The sequence below is a fragment of the Contarinia nasturtii genome, unplaced genomic scaffold, assembly GCF_009176525.2.
Source record: "Contarinia nasturtii isolate CC-2019 unplaced genomic scaffold, AAFC_CNas_1.1 Cnas_scaffold_78, whole genome shotgun sequence".
Lineage (NCBI taxonomy): Eukaryota > Metazoa > Arthropoda > Insecta > Diptera > Cecidomyiidae > Contarinia > Contarinia nasturtii.
In genome coordinates this window covers 3821935-3843942 of record NW_022197436.1, presented here as the reverse complement: position 1 = coordinate 3843942, position 22008 = coordinate 3821935, and the positions used below count along the sequence as shown (strand labels likewise).

General features: G+C 33.9%; 1 protein-coding gene across 1 annotated transcript in view; it reads left to right on the top strand.

Annotated features, from left to right (window-relative positions):
• Window positions 1–22008, top strand: part of LOC116341666 (neural cell adhesion molecule 2) — a 290370-nt gene that overhangs the window by 30261 nt on the left and 238101 nt on the right. The window contains exon 2 of the mRNA XM_031768909.1: window positions 8030–8077. The gene's annotated coding sequence lies outside the window, so the exon portion shown is untranslated. The remainder of the gene's footprint in view (window positions 1–8029; window positions 8078–22008) is intronic.

Sequence of the window (22008 nt, the reverse complement as noted above, 5' to 3'; positions counted from 1 at the left end):
TTTTATGTATCGTTATCGCTTTTTTCATAGAGTCATAAAACACGCCTCGGAATATTTTCAGCATTTGATAAGCCAACATTTTTGAATGCGAGCACAAACACACACACACACACACAAATGTCAAAAGTATCGAATTACAAACCTAAAACCTTCAGTTGTTCAATCAAAAGGTGTTTAATTAAAAATTCGGAAGCCATAATAACCATAAAAGCTAAATATTTATTTATTTTTCCCGTCATTTGCTAGTTCCCAATCAACGAACGATATGTGACGGATCCATATGTATTATGGTGTTTTGAACTCCAACATTGACGGGACCAAATTGTGCGCACCGATGAAAGCTTAAATTATCCATTTTCGACTCACTATAAATTTCATAAAATTGTGTGTATCCATCGCGGTGTGTGTGCGTGATTCACTTTTGTCTATTTAACTGACAAAAAACGATTGATATGTTTGCGTAACGATAAAATAAGAGTATAAATCCAGTAATGCTATTAGCATGAACTGAAATAAAATATTTTATAACAGCAACCATCACAAGCAAAACAACAACAACAAAAATATGGGCGCGCCCAAAAATCAGTCAAAATACACACAGAAAAGAGTGATGTAGCTGCCACAATGCGTTAAACCGACCGACAGCAAATACAACACTAGAACAAAAACAACATAAACACCCGAAAACTGAATTTTTACTCAAAACTTTGCTCGCTGCGTGGTCAATAAAAAACGGATCAAACCATTTCATTTCAAACGTTTTATAGGCGACACATTCTCATGCTCCGAAAATTAATCCACTTCGGTGATGAACTCGGAAATTGGGTGATGGGATTTTTAGAGCAAAATGTGACACACGCACACACACACACACTTTGCTCGTAGTTTTTAAATCAAAGCTGATTTTTACTTCAATATTTTGAATTTTGTAATTGTTACGCGTGTGATTTCTTTTAAAAAAAGAATTTGTTTATTATGATATTTTATTTTGTGGACATTGATAAATGAACATTGAGAAAATATTTTCATATGCATTTTCTATCTCTCAAATGGAGAAATTGGATCGGCATACAAGCGACAATGAAAGAAGAACAACGGTTTTTTTTTTCAGACTAGTAGATATGAGCATAGGAATACATTGAAAGATGTCAACGAAAGATATGACATCAATTGAAATCACCAAAGTAACATAATATTCGTGAACAAGCAAGCGCATAAATATTGCTATCTTCTAGTTCAATCTTTAAATTTGTCTCCCATTCTGTTTATAGAAGAAAAAAAGAAGAAGATGATGAAAAAAATGGTAACCATAATAATGAACCCTTCATCTTTTCGTATGTGTGATATTGTGCTTGAGGTGTCTCAGTGTATCATTTCAATGATGTGACAAGTGACAACTGACAACAAATGCTTCATATATTTGCTACCGTTGGATTCACTCAAGGATTTTATAAACAAAATTCTTAAAATAAATGCAGTGACGAGTGTGTGTGGGCGATGACACGAATACGAATCTTCATAATTAATACATATTCGGATAAAAATGCGTTATGCATACTTACATCACATATATCTATCAAAACTAGATAACAATCAAAATTGTTCATCCGAAAAGTTCTAGTCATGTATGTTGCGATGCATTTCAAAATACAATTGCATCGATTAATTTAGATATTTGTGTGTGTGTCGAAATATCGTATTTTTTAAAAGTAAAAAACTCTGAATAATAAAGAATTGAAAATTTCGTGATTTAGCAATTTCACTATATTCGTATTTTTCCCCGTATCGACAACAATAACTCACAATATGCCATTCATTTGAAAATTATGGCATGGAATTTGATGCGGCGATATGATAGATTAACGATACACCTATTTTGTTTAAACTATTTTCGTTCACACCATTTGTATCGATCGATGCAAAGTAGCTTTTTCCCATCCTCTATAATTACGTATGAACATTATACATTTACCCTCGGCCTGTGTTCATAGTTGCTTTTTTTTTCTCTTTCGTTTATGTGTACGGCCGTATGCATAGCAGCTGCACACTGCACCAAAGTATGATGAGAAATGAAATGGTAAGATTCCAGAGAAAAGAAAACAACAAACGCGCGTAATTGCATACTTAACCATTCTTTGTGATTTTACCGCAAAAAGCGTTGTGTAATCAGAGTGTATATCGGTAAACACATTGTTTTCTTACACTTTATGATCTTCTTTGGCTTAGCCCTTGTTATCCGGTAAATATGAGTACGACGAGCCGGTACACACTGATGATGATAAAGAAAATGAAGCGGAAAAAGAAAGAGAGATGTCGCCTTGTATGCATGTGATGTTGTGTTATATTTGCACACACATTTATTGTATTGACTAGGCATGATACGCGCGACGGTGCGCACTCTAAACAAGCCGATGTAATTGGTAAAGCATTTTGTTTGTTGTGCAATCTTTTCGCATTTAACTGACCGAACGAAAACACGGTGTATTACCAGGGAAAAGTGCATTATATCGGTACAAAATAGGAAGCGCACCGAATCAACAACACAAAGTTTGTAATGTATCAACACGTTGTTTGTTACCTATTCTGTTTGAGTTTCGTACTTATTTTATCGAAGAGAAGAGAGAGAGAGAAAAAAAATTAAAATTCTTCCTCTTTAACTCTGTCGCTTACCGACTCTTGCATCTCGTTTTGCGCGCGCACACACATCATATAGGTAAATTTTGCATAATTATAAAATTATAGGGCAATTAGTTTATAAAAGTGTAAAATTATCTGCCAACATTTTTCCTTCCAGTCATGCTTAAGAATATGATTTAATGCACAATTAAATTGCCAGCCATAATATTGAAGAGCACAAATCTCTTATAATTGATTCTTTGCGACCACGAAAGATGTTATGAATACGTACTTGGCCCATATGCTTGGGCGTTTATTATTGATCGATTAACGGCATTTAGATCCAATTTCAGAATTATTCTCGATTTAACATTATTTGAAATGGGTGAACAAACTTAGAAATGATGATGGCCAAACTGGCACACGCTAACACACAACCGGATAAATTCAATCTATAAGTACAAATGTCGATCATGCAAAATGTTTGAAATTAATCTTACTAACCGCGGCTTAAACATTTACTTAACTAAACTTAATACAAACATTCAAACAAAGAGAAGTGTCATTGTGTAAGCAGATCTACCAAATATGATTGGGTGACCAAAGGCAATTATTCTCCGATTAAACATTATTTTGCAATTGATATATCATCCTTTTTCTGTTTTACTCTTTCGTTTTCAATCCGAAGCAACTCTTTGAGATAATATAAAAAGAAACGATTTACACAAACGACTTGAGCTAAATAATCCCTTTAAAAAAAAAAAGAGAATAGCGAAGAAAGTGCATTATTCCATTATGATAATGGCATAATGGTTTGGCATGAATAAAGAAGAACCGACAGAGAAGCTAATAGAGAGAAGAGACGCAACAACAAAACCATGGACAGCGCATTGATGCTTAATACACCCGCACACCGGTGTGCCGTTTGCGTGAATTGCTTATTTCAACCGAAAATTTATTCGCCACAAGCGATAGCCAATATTCCAATATGACTTGGCTTGGCTTTTAATCAACAATTTTCATAATTTATTGTTTTCGGAATGCGTGTTTGTTGTTTCATCGTTCGTAATAGTTATTTTCCCTTTGTTTTTTATTCGTTTGGCAATTTTTTTTTTCTTCTTCTTTCAAGACTCACTGTTGCAAGATTACAAAATATTTAGTATTCAAAATACCAAAAATGATGCACACCCGACCCAATGTTTCGAATGACAAAAAACTCTACAAGCAATGTTATTGATTTCGACATACAAATAAATAAAGTTGAATAATTAGGCTGTTTCAGCTGTGTACACTGCAATGCTCGTTTTCATTTTATTTCATCTTTTGGTTAAATGCCGAACACAGCAAACAAACGAAACATGTTGCAAAGCATTTCGAGGATCATTCAAAATGCGCGAAAGAAAAATCTATAAGAAATTCGGAGAGGCACTTTGTGCCGAACGAAAGAACAGAAGAAGAAAAAAAAACACTGTTTGTGCACTTATTCGCAATCTCATTGTGAGTCGAAAAGCGAATTTCCGATAAATGTAAGTGCTTTATTCTAGTTGCGCATTATTGGATGGAGATGAGAATTGGTATTATTTAAAGTGAAAATGATGACGATGGAAAATGAACAGGATTCAAAAAGAATGGGCACAGCCTCACAAATTGTTGATTTCGAATAAGCGATACCGAAATCACCCGCGTAGATTCCAACCGCGATAATTGCACTTTGTGGTTGGTGAAGAACGAAAGAGATAAAGAGAGAGAGAGAGAAAAACAAAGCCAGAGAAAAAAAATCGAACCAAAGTTCAAAATAAAAATTACTGTGAAGCCATGTGCCAAAAGTTAAATGCTTAGCAATAATAGTGTGGCCACAAAGATGCATGCACATAAATAATGATGAATGTATTGTGAGCACTGACAAAGACAATAACACACACGAACACTTATCCAACTACCACCTACAATTCTGAAGCAGAGCGAGACAAACATAAGAGAGTGAACACACACATACATACAAAATGCACAAAATGTTAAGATTTGATGATAAAGTAAAAAGATAAAGAAAAAGATGTCGATTTACGCGAATATGTCGATATCATGTGTGCACTGATATGGTACAAATAGAGGCCGCGCGCTCATACCATCCGAATAAACTGTCGATAATAAAACCAAAAAAAAAAATATGATGAATCGACGACCACGATGATTTTCCAAGTATTGAATATGTTAGATGTGAAGTGTATGTATCGGCTGGAATGCGAACTGCGACTCAGATGTTGTTTCGTTGTACATATTCTCATGCACATCGATATCAATAAGTGAAATAAAACACTGGCACACTGTGGCAAGCAGTGTTTCAACCAAGTTTTATAGTCGGTCCGAATCAGCAAGAATGAGACAGAAAACGTAGAGGCTTTAGCCGAATGAAGCAATAAAAAAAGATGTTCAAAAATCGATTTTACAATAAATCACTTAACAGTCGGTCGTGCTGTTTTGTTTTGATATTTAGTTTGTTGCCGATTTCGGTTCAAGTTCGTTCAGCGATTTATCTGTCCGATTTTCTATCTTTTGATTTTACAAAATAGCATATATCACAAAATCCGTACGTTCCAATTTACACATTTTTTTTCTTCGATTTATGCCCTGGTAGCGAGCAATGTGGATCGACTACATGTGGTTTTCTTACGAGAGAAGCTGGGATAATTTTAAGACCGACTTCAATCGATCGCAAAAATGAGTACAATTCGGTGGTATATGTGTCATGATAACTTTGTGCACCACACAAAATACTCCAAGAGGGAAGTTTGCATAAATTAAATATTGGCTATAGTAATCGCATTTTATGCACGATTCAATGTGACTGATGTTTATTTGTTTTTTCTCGGTTATTTCCGTTTTTCCGTTCATCTCTTGTTGCTTTAACTTGGTTTATATTTTAAGTTATATCCACTCGTTCCATGTAATATAAACGAATCTACTTGAACGAACCAAAATTATTGGAAAATGTTGTTCAACTTTTTGCGCTGACGACTAGGAATGTTGTACTGTCCTTGAACATGACGGAAATGATAACGGAACCGAAAGAGAGGAAAAAAAATCTACCTCTCGCCATCAATGTTAAGTGGCCCCATGGCCGAGAAGACACAATATGGTCCGCCATCAGCGAAAACTTTTGCTCTAAATTATAGATCTTCACATAATAGTCTCTTTAACACTTTTGGTTTGTGCTTTTGTTTTGAATCGAAACAAACGAAATGCTCCGATACTAGATGCAAAACTCTTACCGCACATAATCATGAATATCGTATAGCAAGCCATAGCCATCTGTCCATTGACTTGAAACCTTCGTCAAAAAATTTATTTGATATTTGTTCGAAATATTTCAATGGAACGAAAAACAATCGGCCACTTTATAAAATGGGTTGCGAGAGAGACACAAATTTACGGAAAATATTATTGCGCCTCGACTATGAATGAATGTTATAGATGAAGAGCGGAAGAAAAAAAGAGAAATGACGAAAGGACAAATAAAGAAAACGATTTACCAAATAATCGAAGTTAAAAGTGAAAAGGGCATGTAAAATGGAGTTGGGTAGGTGGCAATGCATACATGTTGTGAGAAAAAATAATAATATAAAGTAAAAAGCTAATATTTGTGCTAAATATGACGTAGAAAATGGTACACACAAACAAATCGAGCCGAAAGTTAAACCAAGAATGAGGGTATGATAAAAGTTGTTGATTTCACAACAAACAAAAATTTTATCCACATGAACATTGAACATATTCAGAGGGAATCGAACATAAAACTGGAGAAAATCGAAAGTGAGAGCAAGAGATAGAGAGAGAGAGAGAGAGAGAGAGAGAGAGAGAGAGAGTGAAAGAAATTATGGTGATGAAAAATGAAAGAAAACAGGCATCAGCATAACTTTGGTAAATAAATACTGGCTCTGTAAAAAAAATCACACCCAGCCCAAATGTGCCAACTCATTTCAATGGCACATGACTATGGTTCTTCAACATCCCGTCAATTTCTCTTCTCCATTCTATGCAGATGATGAATTGATTTGGAGCGTTGAATATAAAATTTATGTAGTTGTAAAAAAAAAACAGTGAATTGAAGAAAAGCTGAATCGATTAAAAATTATCTCGGCGAAACATGTTTAAGCTCACGAATATCGATAGATGATGGAGCGAGAGTGAAAAGAAAAGAAAAAAATCAATCTGTTGAATTGATAAACACCCATTTTAGATGACGACGACGACGATGAAAATGATGATACACGCATACACTCACACACTTTATAATAAGAAAATATGTTCGTGTTCATACTTTTTGTTAACTCGATACCTTTGCATACACACTCAATACGCTCGTATAATTTAGATTAAATTATGTTCAATCTTTACCATTCAGGCGTTGAATGTGTGTGCGTATCAACATCCTACACCGCTAATCGTGAGCAAACACCATGCCATCTCAGCATAATAATGCTGCATGCCTTTCAAATACACACCGTACACAATCACCATTAGTGTTGCGCGCATGCATGACAAACCAGGCGACATACATCGACACATACACATATCGGTTTATGTAGTGTGTGTGTATAAAATAGGAAACGGTACAGTAGCAGCCACAATGAAAACAACTGAATTAAATACACATTCAGCAATAATACGCATTCACCAAACTTTAATGCGTGTAAAGAATTGCTAATTAATTTTCAAAAGTATGGTCTACGATTTCCGCGTCCTCTGGCATACAGTATGACGTGTTGGTTTGTATGCCCTGTGCCTACAACAAATTTTCTTCTTTTTTTTTTGTATTTTGCCTCTTGCGCTTTCAATTTCTTTTTGTTATTGTTTTCTTATGCTATGCAACAATTTACGAGCGCGAGACGTCGAAACGACGTTGAGTAGACATAGACATTTCCACTAAAAGCGCCTGGAACGAAAATATTTTTCACAAACAAAACAATCATTAGCATTCATGGATTTGTTTATCTTTTCATGATTTCTTTTCGTCTCCTCCTACATTTGGTCTCGATTCCATGAAAATGATCTATTAGAATAAATTGGCAGGCGGCTAAAGAACGGAAGAAAATGCGATATGCTTCTAGGAAACAATGTTATTAAGTTGGAAAGAATGAATTTTTTCCGTTTTCTTGGACATTTAATGTGCCTGCGTGAGTCGCAGTATAAATATACTTTATAATAAACGGAACAATTGAAACAAAGAATAGCTATATAATTTAAAATCAATTTTAGTTTTTTATTTGACGGTTTGTTTTACCAAACACATACACATTGGAATTAAATTGATTCCAAACAAAGATAATACAAATTCAATTTTCAAAATTCATTTTCCCGTTTCAACTTTTTCTAACCTCGTTTTTTTTCTCGTTTTTTTTTTTTTTTCTCATAGCATTTCCATTGATTGAGTAATTAGATGTAACAACAAAGTCGTAAGAAGGTAAGTTTGAATCAATCAAATTAATTTATAATAAAGACATCCAACACAAATCATTGATACGATGCGAGATACGTTTAAAGTTTGATACTATCAACTTGCAATCAATCGAATTAATGTATGAGTGGGTTTGTGGGTATAGTCGTTCGATAAATGCCGCTTTGAGCATTTCACTCCATACCAATCTTACACCAAAATGAATCTAACACAGAGAGAACAATAGAAAATTAAAAGATTTATCGGCATCATTTCCACAACCATTTTTGTGGTTGTCTCCAAATTTGGATTAATCAGAGATTTATTTCGCACACTCAATTGGACATATACCATATAACAATCGGAATCTAATGCTAATATAAAAAAAAAACAAAGAATCAACGGAGGTTAAAAAAGGTAATTAGCCGGCGGATCGCGCATGGTCTGATATAATCAAACCACCATTTTACATGTTCTTCTAACGATATATATCATGATTGCGTTTATTCAAATCGTATAGTTCAGTTATGTAATATTCATTTCTGATATGTTCAACATTTTTGGGTAGAACTTGTTTGTTTTTCGTTCATACATTTCGATAATCAACATTATTTGAATCATTAGCGTTATTTTCTGAAGATAAATTGGCTTGAATAGTTAAAAAAACGGTTTTCGTTAGATCGAAACTATTTTTTCTTGTTTAATCACTTATTCATTCCTGAAGTTGCCGCTGAAAATAATTGACATTTATTTTGATGGGGAAAAACATTTTCCATACATATTTTTAATACTCGGAAATTATTTATGCCGAAATTTGCTGAGGAAAAAAAAGTTGGTTGAGTATTTGCTATTACTTACTTTGTGACCCGGACAAAGCCATTTTAATTTGAAACAAAGCTGCGAAGGATCGATAAAAAAGCCCGAATAAAATGTGATCGCACATTTCTTCGGAAGAGTTTTTTTTTGCGACAATGAACCATCGAGACAACAGTCATCAAGACTTGAATTAGTGTAGTCCAAGTTTGACTGGATACGAAAATATTCATCGATAATGAAACTAAATTAATTATTATATGGATGCGCTATTTCGTTCTACTGATTCAGATGTTAAATGACGTTCATGGCTATAAATAAAAAAAACAATGATATTTTATTGAAAACAAACGCATGCGAGAGCTCTGTGTATGTAATGCGTGTCAATGAGAAGAAAGAGGAGCCAAAAAAAGACAGAGAAATAATCAAAACCTACACTCGACACGGACTATTTTTAACCATTCAAGATGGTTAATGTTTAATTTCTTTTTGGTATCGTGTGCCTTTTTTTCCTCTCCAGCCACAGTTTGGCCCGAAGTTTCATGTATACTTCTCTTTTTTTCGTAACTTGAATAAACAAATGAATAGAACTGAAGCAGAATCAATATTTCAACAGCTCTAGTGAAGAGTATTTTCAATACAACACACACACACACACATGAAGAAAATCTTTATGTGCCGTAGAAAAATGGACGACGACAGAAGAGCAAAAATAACAACATCGAAATTCTTCGATTGTGCACATCGTGTTCACTGTTCATGATGTATATGATTGAATTGGAATGGGACATGTCTATGGTTTTCTACATTGAAGGGCAATTTGCAAACGATTGGCATGAAACAAAACCAAATCGATAACAAACGGCAACATTTCCAGAAACTGGCATTGCAAACGATGAAGAAAAAAAAAACGTGTATACTGTATACCGAATGAGTTTATGTGCATAAATATCAGTCAAAAAACCTAGTTGTTGGCCACACCGTGGTAGTTTTCGTCAACAAAAAGCCAACAACTACACAACAAAAAAATATTGACCATAAATTTTTAAAGGGATGTTCATGCACATTTGCCCGGTAATTGGGTTTGTTGGTCGGTCTATCGGTTGCTATTTTTTTTTGGTTTAAAACATATTCGTGGCAAATGTTGATTCTATCGTTTGATATCAATTCGTTTCGATTCAAACACAATTACAATCGAAGAAGAAACAAAATCGAAACATAACTCCCCACAAACGAGAAAAAAGATAGAGAGAGAGAAACATCAAACCACAACAACAACACAGACAATATTCAAAATTTACGTTTGCATTCGGCTGATCAACAGAATGGGTTCCATTCATGCATCAAATGTCGCCATAAAAAAAAGCGTTGTTTAGTATCCATTTCTCGAAAATGTTTACGTGGTGTGTGTCATTTTGCAATGCTTCTGTTGTTATTTTAACTTTTTGCTTTATCTAGTTGCAATGTTGATCGTCGTTGGATTTTTGCATTTTCGGTGCATGCATGCAATGTTCGCCCCACACAATGTATTATATCTGATTCTTTCTTTGCATTCGGACAACAGTTTGATGACAGTGTGTGTGTTTTTTTTCTCGTCCAAATTCACGTTTATCCGTCGTATATATACTTCTTCGTTTTGGCGTATTTGATCGATTCGTTTTGCTTGGTCAACAGGAAACAACAATACCTACAGACACAAACAGTCTATTTTGTTCTATATATCGAACGTTTGTACATTTTATTTACCCATCATGAACTTTGTACATGTTTAGCTTCAATTCTTAGGGGCAATAAAAAAAGCGAGTGTAGCAAGTGATTTGTGTCGTACACCAAATTGTCCTGCATACATATATGCCCTGTATACATTCAATTTATAATTTTATAGATTTCTTTCATGCTTCGCATTCATATCAAAGTGCGCTTTCACTATGCCAATCGAGGAACACTGCCACTCGAGAGTGCAAAACATACATACAAGAGGAGAGAAACAACGAATGAAGAAAAATTCGATAGTTATACGAATAAAACTACATATTTTTGAACATATTGTGCATACTTGCATTTATATCCTGCACTATTTCAATGCAGTTTCTTTCGGTAGACTTACTTTATGCATTTTCCATGTGTTTTTATAGTCGTTTTTTTATTGCAAAACCTAAATCAAATAACTATCGATAACATGATTTTTATATGTATTCTACATACTTGCCATTTCACTTTCTTCACGGAAAAATCAATCGGTAGGACAAAAATGTTGAAATATTTTGACATAGTTCATCAAAAAAAAAAATGGTAATAAAAGGAACATATTGATACACGCAATGGTGCACTACCCAAAACTGCTCAGTAGTAATGGAACGATGGGAATAGTTGCTTAATTTTTTATGATATTGAATCCCCCTATCTATTTCATACATGTCATTGACAAGGTCTGGTGATCAAGAAATACACTCAAATCGATTTTGAAAAATACGTACATACATATTAAATGAATAACTGAGAATGAAATACCGTTATACACAAAATACATTGATTCAAGAGTCTTAAACAAATATTCATAATTATCCTATATGTCAGAGTTTTATTCTCAGCCATTCACACATATTATAATCGGTTATTTCGGGCCAACCAATACCCGTTCTTCACACTTAATTGTAGGCCGATTACAGAATATTAGAATGGAATGTAATCCATGTCTTGAAAACATGCCGATTTGCTTCGATGAGGCCTAACTTTAATTGTTATTGTTTTTTAATGAGATTGGAGGAGGGGAAAATCAATCGACAATCAAATTGGAAAATTATATTAATTGCTATGAATAATATATATAACAAGTAGTAATTATGTGGTGATCAAGAATCAGAGTCAACAATGAAATCAACGCCACGAACAACCACCGATTGTTATTTGATGATAATTTGAAGGAGTGAAATTTTTATTTAACGATAACTTCAAATGCACTAGACGGCAGCCAATCAGTAATTTGACCATCATAATAAAAGTAAAGAGAGAAAACTAATAATAGCATACAGAGCGGCAGCACTAACAACAACAACACAAATGATGCAGTTTTATTTTGCATTTGAATTGGCCACGCGAGCGCCTGTTTTTTTTTTTGTTTAAATGGGCAATCAGAAGCGACGCTAGAAATGAAACACACATTAAACATGTTGATAGGGAAATTATTTTCTACTTCAGTTGAAATGTTTGCCCTCTAATTTGGGCGTTTGTCGGGCATCGGCATTCTCATCACTCATAGTCGATTCAAAGCGTCGTCACTCAACATATAATCCGCGTATAATAAATAATCAAAATGCCATGCACAATCCAAATATATAAGACACGAACCAACCCAAAAACAACAACAACCGAAATGTGTCAGAAATAGAAAAAGAGCCAATGGAAACACACATACATCGAAATATATTATTTACTGCAACAACTCTGCATACGTATTTTTCGAAAAATTTGCTAATTTCACATTTTAGACAAAGTATGAAAAAAAACGAACCGATGAAGATTACAGTAATATTTTATTTAAATCACTTCTTTTGATATATTCGTTGTCTTTTATCGCCTCTTCTGCTTTCTTTATTCATTCATTTGTTTGGTATGCAACAACGAAAAAAAAACTAAAGTCAAGAGCTGCTCTTCAAACAAAAAGTAACACAAACTGAAAGAGAAATAAAAAGAGTAAAGAGAGACAAAAAACAAAAGCAGCAAATCCTTCCAAAAAAAAAGAGTTTCGATGAAAATTATAGCTCTGGCGTCATGAAAATCGGAAACTTGTTGTTGGACTTTATAATTTTTTTTCTCTCCTCTGGATCGCCGCGTGTTGTTCGCATGCACTGTTTTTTTTTTGAAGAAAAAAAAACGAGGGAGCCAAAATTCAAAAGATATAGGGCTACATGTGTTATTATCAACTGTTGTTAATTAAAAAAAATAAATAAAAAAATCATATGAAAGCGATATAACCCCTTGAACTGAAACTCAAATATAGCCAATTTTTTGTTGTGCCGGGCTGCAATCAATGTGATTAAAAGATTTCACCAAAATGCCCGTTTATATGAATGATCCTTCGTCGTTTTGATGTTGGTCTTTGTGTTTGATTTTCTGCCGACTGCGATGCTATCATCACCAAAAGTGAATTTCAATTTGATGGCCAAACGATTATCGTTACGCTTATAGAATCACCAGAAAGATCTTCATTGAAATCTATGTTCTACCGTTGTTGTATTTATGCTGTCTTCTTTTATTCATCCATATCAACCGCAAAACGAGCGTTGGTATTTTGATGCGGATGACGACTACCCGCAACATTTTTGAACTGCCAAATGAATTTGAAGCCAAATCCCAAAGGCAATTTATTAAGAAAATGAATTTTTCTACAGATTTTGGTTATTATTCTGAATTTTTTTAATTTCTTGGAAATAGAGATAGAGAAGCAACAAAGAAAACACAAGATTCCAAACGGAAGATAAACTGAATTACGACACAAAAACGAATCGCATCAAAAAAAAGTTACGGCGGAAAATATCAGGAAGCAGTATTTATAGCACATGAACAAAAACAAACCACAACAAAAAAAAATGAAAGAAAAATAAAATATGAGAGAAATGCTCATGCAAAAATTTAATTCAAATCAACGATTAGGAAGAATATTTCAAGTTTTTTTTGTTTTCTGAATTTTTGGGCAATTTTAATGCCACTTTTTTATATTGCTTTGAGCCATTACTCTAGATTATATTTGTTCTTTAAAGAGATTCCATTCTCTATCTACCCCCTCTCTTTCCCTTTAAAAAAAATGGCAACCTAGACAATCCGAACTATTTCAAAAGTATTTCGATACGGACAATTTTTACTGAAACACATTTTTATTTTCAATAATCTCTTCACTATTTTATGCGTGCAATAAGATATTTCTGGTTTGAGTGTCACCGTTTCAAAACTGATGTACATAGACAAAAACATTGCACAACACCTTGAAGGTTTTAATAGGAAATCAAATTTCATCCTGAAATAGACGCATATTTGAAGCCATCATAATCATTTGGCGAACACCAAATGCTCAATGTGGTTATCAGCAATAAGATGAACATTAAGCAAAAGTACAATAGTAACTGATAACCACAAGTTCAATCTCATAAATAGACAATACCGGCAACTCTTAAACTGGCTTATGAAACCAAATGAAACCAATACAACCAGCATCGAGCCACATTTGTGCACATGCATTGCACACACACACATCCCCGAAGATATTTCTCTCATTTAAATAATTTGGTGTATGTTTGCATATCTCGATTTCTTCTCCTCATTCTCTTTGATTAGGTTCTTTTTTCACTGGTATGTGGTCGATGCATGTGTATCATTTGGACAAGTTCACATTTATCAAAAATACTGCTTCCGATTTTCTGGGTGACCGATTCAGACAAAATTATGGTTTTACACTTCCTTGCGCAATTCCTTTACAAACCATAGATTCTGTTGTCTGTCACATATTCGGTTTCGGCTATTGTTTCCATTGGTTGCTAGTCGATTTTTGATTGAAATTTGTGGTAAAGTGTTGTTTTGTATATATCGACTTATGATTTGCTGAATATGTACGAATGCATGGATTCAAAATAACAATCACAGTTAATAACACATAGCTACATCAGTCACAGCCATTCGTAGAATTCGTAGCCATACGGCATTCTGTGTTTCTCTTTCGTTCTCTTATTCTGCATGTGTCTGTCTTCGTCAAATTGGTGACATCGTCACAATCGTTGCCATCGTTATTTTCAGCTTTATATCTCTAAGACACGTTGAATTTCAAATTTGCCGAATCAAATCTATCGATAAATGCAAATGTCAGGGGCGCACAATTCCAATTTCAATTCTGATATACAAACAACTTTTCTCTCGTTTGATTTTCTGAAATAATAATGATGTGGAAACAAGAACATTACATGATAACAAATCATGTAATCTGTTGAAATGACGCGTTGCCGATTGCCGGAAATGAAATTTCGTGTTTTTGTTCCATATGGTTTCGACGTGTTCATCGTTGTTCTATTTGTTGTTGTTGCATGATTTGGTTGATACACACACATGCACCAAAATACATACACAATTTCACTTGAAATAAGAATCCGTTCGACATTTGCATGAGCTCAAGAGATTTTAAGTCGATCTGGGAGTACACACCGTCACATACGGGACTTTTTATTGTAAATTCACGTCGGTTATTATTCTCGTATTTGATAGCAAATAAAATAGAACGCAAAATACATCCATTCCATTTATTGTTTACGTATTTAAGCTGATTTCGATTTAGCTGAACGGCATATAAATATGAATTTCCCATAAATAGCATCAATAATTGCAAACTTGTTGAGTTGAGAGAAAAAAGAAGATATACTTTTTTTCTTAAGAGAGATAATTTTCAATCGAAATTCTTCGCAATCGAACTTGTCTTGTTTTCACTGCATTACGATGACGAAAATGAAAGGCGAATTTTCGTATTTATTCGTTCGTCTTAACTTCACCTTTTTTTCCCGCCGCCAAACTTGTGTATTTTTCATAGACAGTTCGTTGTTGTTGTCTTTTGCGTAGCATAATTTACCTTCGTTATACACGTGTATGTCATTCGACAACCATTTTTCATTATTGGCAGGCATACTTTCAAAACAAACAAACAAGCAAAAAAGCGAAGTAGATTTAAAGAAATGGAACACATTTTTATTCTTTCTGTCTGTTGAGAGAAATTGTTGACGAAAAATAAAATGCGTATAACAAGCAAATGCACATCATCGCTCTATTCATTTTTTGTGTGTGATGATTTTCCATGGGAACAGTCCTAGTATATGTACATCCATATGTGAATGGGTTAGAATAAAAACTTCACTTACCGCTTGAGTTCGTAGAAACGAAGCAAAATACACACATAGGAATTGAATAGATAATCCAAAAATTGCGAGAGAAAAAAATCAAATCCATTAAGAAGAAGAAGTTTAGAAAGTTCAACTCGACGATGTCACTTACTTGTACGGATTCAAAAATGAAATTATCGCTTTTATTCTAACCAATTCATGTATATGTAAGTAGGTGAAAAACATTTATTGACGCGATAAAGGTCATCACCCAAAACTACAAACATTTATTAAAATGAATTTCTGAAAGCCAAAAACTTTATCGACTGACTGCTGGACCATAACCAAATGTGTACAAGCAGTTATAGTTGGGCTAAAAATATTCGATCTTTTGTCCCAAACAAAATAAAATGACGAAAGTGGCTTTTGTATTTACCGATCTTTTGAATTTGCCATCAAAGAAATTCGCACACACACACATAATAAAAAAAAATACTGAAAACTAAAGCATTATTCGCTTGATGACATTTTCGTTTGATGGGAAAACAATGTTTTTCGCATTTTGAATGGGCAATAATTTTAAAAACTATGACATCCGCTCGCACTTCACACATCACTTTTGATAGTCATTGCGATTTGCATAATGACTCTGCTAATAATCATATATATATTTATTTTTTTGGTAAAACCTTTAATCCATTCGCCATAAATCTAATTTTTCATGTGTCTCTCTTCTCTTCATTCGTGCTTCACAAATTGTTTTCATTGATCGTTTGGCTACTCAGACCCATTGTGACCAATGATTGATCGTCAATTCATTCGTCAGATTTGCGTTCATTTATGGTATGTATTTTATTTAAATGGCTCCTTATCAGCCCGCTCATTCACTTGCCCAGACACTCTTTCGACGCGGCTATTGCGTTTTTGTGTCGCACCAAGTGTAATCGGATAACCGAACCATGTGCAAAATTGGCAAAAAATAAAATTTAAAGAAGATGTTAATCGATAGAAATATGCAAATTAATGCTCAAAACAAACAGATGCGAACAGTAAAACGTTTGCAAAAAAAAAACAACAACAACTATGTAATCAGTTGAATCGCAAATTTGCCGCTAGCCAATAAATTGATATTAAATATTGAATGTTGACTTCACTATTCGTCACTGATTAAATAAGCAATGATTCTCTGATTGATCCTGTACATAATTTCGCTTAAAGCTTTCCAATCAAAGTACATCATTAATTCAGAATCATACAACACTTGGTTTCCCAATCCACAACTGAGCCACTGTCGACTCGAATGTTGCGCATAAATCCATTAATAAATATAGTTGCCACAAACCATTTACAAACGGGCGAATCAGCCATAAATTCGTTCATTAGCTATCGAATTTCAAGAGATTTTGTTCACAAATCGCGACATTTTTTTCTATCTCTCTCTCTCTCTCTCTCTCTCTCTCTCTCTCTCTCTCTCTCCATTATGGACACGAATTTTTCATCGGCTGATTGAATACTTAAGCCCATCGGCTGTCATAGATGAATGTCGTGTTTTGCTTTGAAAACTATTTGTGTTTATTCGGCACTTGTGAATTATACAGTGGGGGATTTCCATCGATTGGATTGCCAAATAGAACGATATACCACGACGTATGTCACATACATTCATGCACCCACACCCACATACAACCCATTCACATGACGAGATAAGTATGGTGCAGAGAAAACTTCATCACATCAAAGTACCATCGATGAGTTAAGCGAAACGCATGTGATGCACAAAATATATTATTGACATTGTCGCGATAAAACGAACAAAAATACTCGGGAAAATCATTCACAAATGCAGTCTAAACAAAAAAAAACACATCAAATGGGATCAATTGAGTAAAAAAAGGGGAAAACAGCAGAGCGATAAAAAAAATTCGAATGAAAAACGTACAGCTAAATTCCGAAACCCCGAAATTGAAACGGCAACGACAATGAAATGGGATCAAAATAAGAGCATATCTAGTTGTGAAGATCATTGCGGATTTGTCTGTCTCTTTCTCTCTCTCTCTCTCTCTCTCTCTCTCTCTCTCTCTCTCTCTCTCTCGATATTTTTCGTTTTTATTGGCAATTCTGACAAGTTGTTGTTTCTGTTGTCGATGTTTTGTTGTTTGATTATTCTTTGATTTTTAGTTGTTTCGTTGTCATTCAATGCGCTCAGTATTTGTGTGTGTGCGGATGTGTGTGTTTTTTTTCTCATTTTGGTTGAAATCGCTTGCATTTTTCTTGTACAAAAGAGAAAACGCCAGAGAAAAAAAATAGAACAACTACTGAACTATATTATGTGCATGTAAACAAGCTCGGGCTTGCAATACGAATGAGAAATATTCCTTTGTAAAGTACCATTTTGCTGAAGCTTTTCAAAAGTCTGTATATTCTTCAATTTTTTTTTTTTTTTGTTGATCCAGAAAATTGTATGCAAATTGGAAAAGTATAACGTCAACAGAATGCATTTAAGAATACAATATCTTGCCAGCTTTAATAGAAAAGAAAAATTCATCGAAAACGTTGAAAAAAAAAATGTAAATATCATGGAGTACACCATCGCTTAATAAATTTTTATTGGATTTCTTCGCCCATGTTGATGCATTTTTCATAACATACACTGGACAATATGGGCACCTTTATTAATATTGTGTTTTGCTATTTTATTTTTTCGTCGTTTTGTTAACGTACGTGCAATATTTATTTCGTTGCAATTTAAAAAATTTGATGTAAGTAGAACATGAAAATATGGAACACAGAACGGTTTTGGTGTATAGATTTATCATTTTTGTGTTTTCTCTTAGAATTCTCCTATATGCCATTATCTTTCTCTTCTGCTCTTGTGTGTAAACAAAAATTGAATTAATTCAAAATAGAGGAAGAAAAAAAAATTATCTTTGTTGTTGTGTTTGTTGGTTAGTTTACCGGAACATGAGCGTTCAATTTGTTTGGTTGTTCTGTCTTTGACCGCTCAAAATCGCTTGCAATGCATTCACATTGTCCGTCCAAGTGTTTTTTTTAGATTGTTGCTATGCGGTCATTGTTAAATTCATGTGTGTTCACCGTGTCCTCTTTCATTGAATCAGTGTGTTTCACCACGTTTAGTTTACAAATGCATTGAACTCGACGACACAGCTCTTTCCATATAAATCATTAATAACATGCCAATTTATGGATAAACAATGAAATAAGTTGAAAATATACCAAAAGCATTTCATTTTCATGAGGACGGGGCATGAGAGAGTGCGAAAAAAATTTGCAAAATGTATTGACATGCTACAATGTGAGCTTTTCAAATGAGAAAAGAATTTTAACACATGGAAATTAGTGACTAAGACATAAAAAAAGCGCCAAACGAAGAAACATAATTAATTTTTTTTTCTATGGCAAACTTGGAATGCTTCCAAACGAACTAATTCCCTGGTGGTAGTAATCTTGTATATGCATTCAATGTAATGCTCGTTCATTTTTTATCGCTCACTGTATCGATCGTGTTCTTTAACTCATGCTCACTGGCGAAAAGTGTCATCTTAGAAATAAGAAAAATATTTCACCATCAGTGGCCCAATTCGATGCTCTAGATTTGCGATAGTTTTCTCTTTTGAATTCAACTGCAATATTGCTTTGTGAGCAGCGGTGGAAATAACACAGAAATGAAGTTTTATTTTGGCCGACATTTTTTTTTCTCTCTTTCTCTCGTTCAAACCAAAAATAGCACACAATGCATTATCAATAGCAGCAGTAAACGACTTGCAACTTGCAACATTCAAAAACTATATATATATATATTTTGTAATTTGGGTTGTATACTACACCTAGTTCACCGCAAATGGACTAGTGTGTGCAGTGTGCCGAAAAGAGAACGAGAGGCAAAATTGAAAACAATAATCGTTTTCATACAACGAGTGAAATGAGTAAAGGCAGCACACAATGGATTTAACTCACTGGTGGTATATAGCGTCATCATATGTGTCTACAATACACTATTTGTTCGGTTTTGTGCGAGCAAACCAAAAAATGTTCGCGCCACTGGCACACAAAAACGACCCATCATACATACAGGCACACACACACACAAATGAACACATGAAAGAATGAGCACCCATTTGTCCTGGTGTCCTGGCGCATACAAAAGGCGAATGATGGGGAGCCCATTTATATATACATATGTACTTGTAACACATACCGCGGTTATTCGACTAAAACTACTACAGTACTGCATTTTAAAGTAATTTATGATTCGGACGATGAAGAAAAAAATTGAAGTAGGTTTACATCGTATGCTATAGGTGAGTGTATCAATTCCAAACCATACAATATACGTGTGTGTTTTTTTTTCATCTTCAAGTCCATTTCTTGAAAACATATGCTTTATTTGATAAAAATGAATTTTCATTTACAACAAAATTGCTCATCATTCGAACGGAGAAAAGGAAAAAAAATGAAAGAAGCATGTGATTTATAATGTGCATACAAAATTACAATCTATTTCTATATTTTCTGTGTCTCACTCCAGCCTTCCCTAAATGAAAATGAATAGGACGATTTTACCGCATTACGTAGAGTTTGCAAAATTTCAACATATATTCAAGGAGACAATCACATCGAACATTGAATTGAATCAACTGTATTCAGTTAGGGCCAACATATGATGGCAAACACTAAATGATTCAAGTTTACTATTCCATAAAATATCAATAAATTAACAATCGAAAATTAATAAATCTGTTGGTTTTAAATACCGTTCCTTTGGCTCAAAGTGGCTCTATTCCGGTCATAATTTATTGAAAGGCAATGGCCATTAAACATTTACTTATGAATATAAATTTTGAAAAATATAAAACCATTTTCCATATTTGACATGGATATTTTTTCAATTATCATCAGTTTATTGGATTTACAAAACAAATTTATTTTTGGTTGAACATTGGTGCACCATTCCAATATAATAAACGCGATTTTAGCGTTATTGGCGATAATGTTGCAAACAAGATGTCTCATTTTGCGAAAAATCTCTATTGAAGTCCAATTTCATTTCCGTGGATTCACATTCGAACCATGTGTACAAAAACGATGGAAAAAATTATGCATGTATATCATATACAGTGTATGGTTTTTTGTTGCGTATGCAAACGTTTTTGTTTTTTGAAGTTTTCATATTTGCCGTTTGGTTCTTGATTGCAAAAAGTCAGTACAGAGTGATTACCAACTGAATTGTATGACAGAATATGTACACTTTCAAATGAATACACACACACACACACACACACATACAGCCAACGGAAATGTAAAACTAGATAAAAAAAACTGATGAAGGAGGAAAAAGAAACCATCGCCGCATTACTCAAAAAGCGAGCAAAAATTAAAGGAAATTAAGCAGGAAAATATGAGCAAACAAAAAACTTGAAGTATTTGATACTTTTTTCTTTTTACTATTTTCCAGAGTTCCAAGTGATGATGTGCTTCAAGCAATTTATGGAAACTAATTATAACACGCCAATTGAAATTGTGCTTCATGCATTTTTCTCGTTCTTTATTTTTTATCCCTCTCCTTTTCTTTCATATTTATTTCCATTTGAAATTCTGTTGTCATGGGACAGTGCAGAAAGTAGAACCTTATACCGGCAAGCCAATTCAATGCTTTATGTTTGCAGTGCTGTTTAGAAGTAGACTCATTCATTCAACGCAGAAAAAAAAACACAGCCAAAGCGACATCCTATACTTAATCAAATCAATTACATCGAACGTTGCACGATAACATTCCGCATTCGCCTCGAAGTACTATGCTATTGTGTTTTCCGCTATTTTATCACCAGCCTTGGTTTATATTGATAATAATGATATTATATGCGTATTATGTATACATCGACAAAGTGTAATAAGCGTAACTTGAACATTGCGTACTTGAAATTGACCTTTTTCGCTGTTTTTTCTTCTATTTTCTCCCTTTTTTTTTGCATAAACATCGATAATTTTCCCAGTCACAGTTCTCTCTTCCGCCCCTCTTCATCCAAATAGTAATAAAAACAAAAGATGTTTTTATGTTTTCTTCTTACATTTTTTTTGTGTGTCAGTGATGATTTTTTTTTTGTTTGTGAGTAAACGATGGCAAGAGGGAAGGGAAGAGACATGCGGTAAATTCAATTCGCATTATGCTAGTGGTATTTGCCAAATCAGAGCTCGTTACTAGCTTGATTCGATTATTGAAAAATAATATAGCAACCGATTGTGTTTGAGCGAGTGAAAGCGATTGTATTTTTT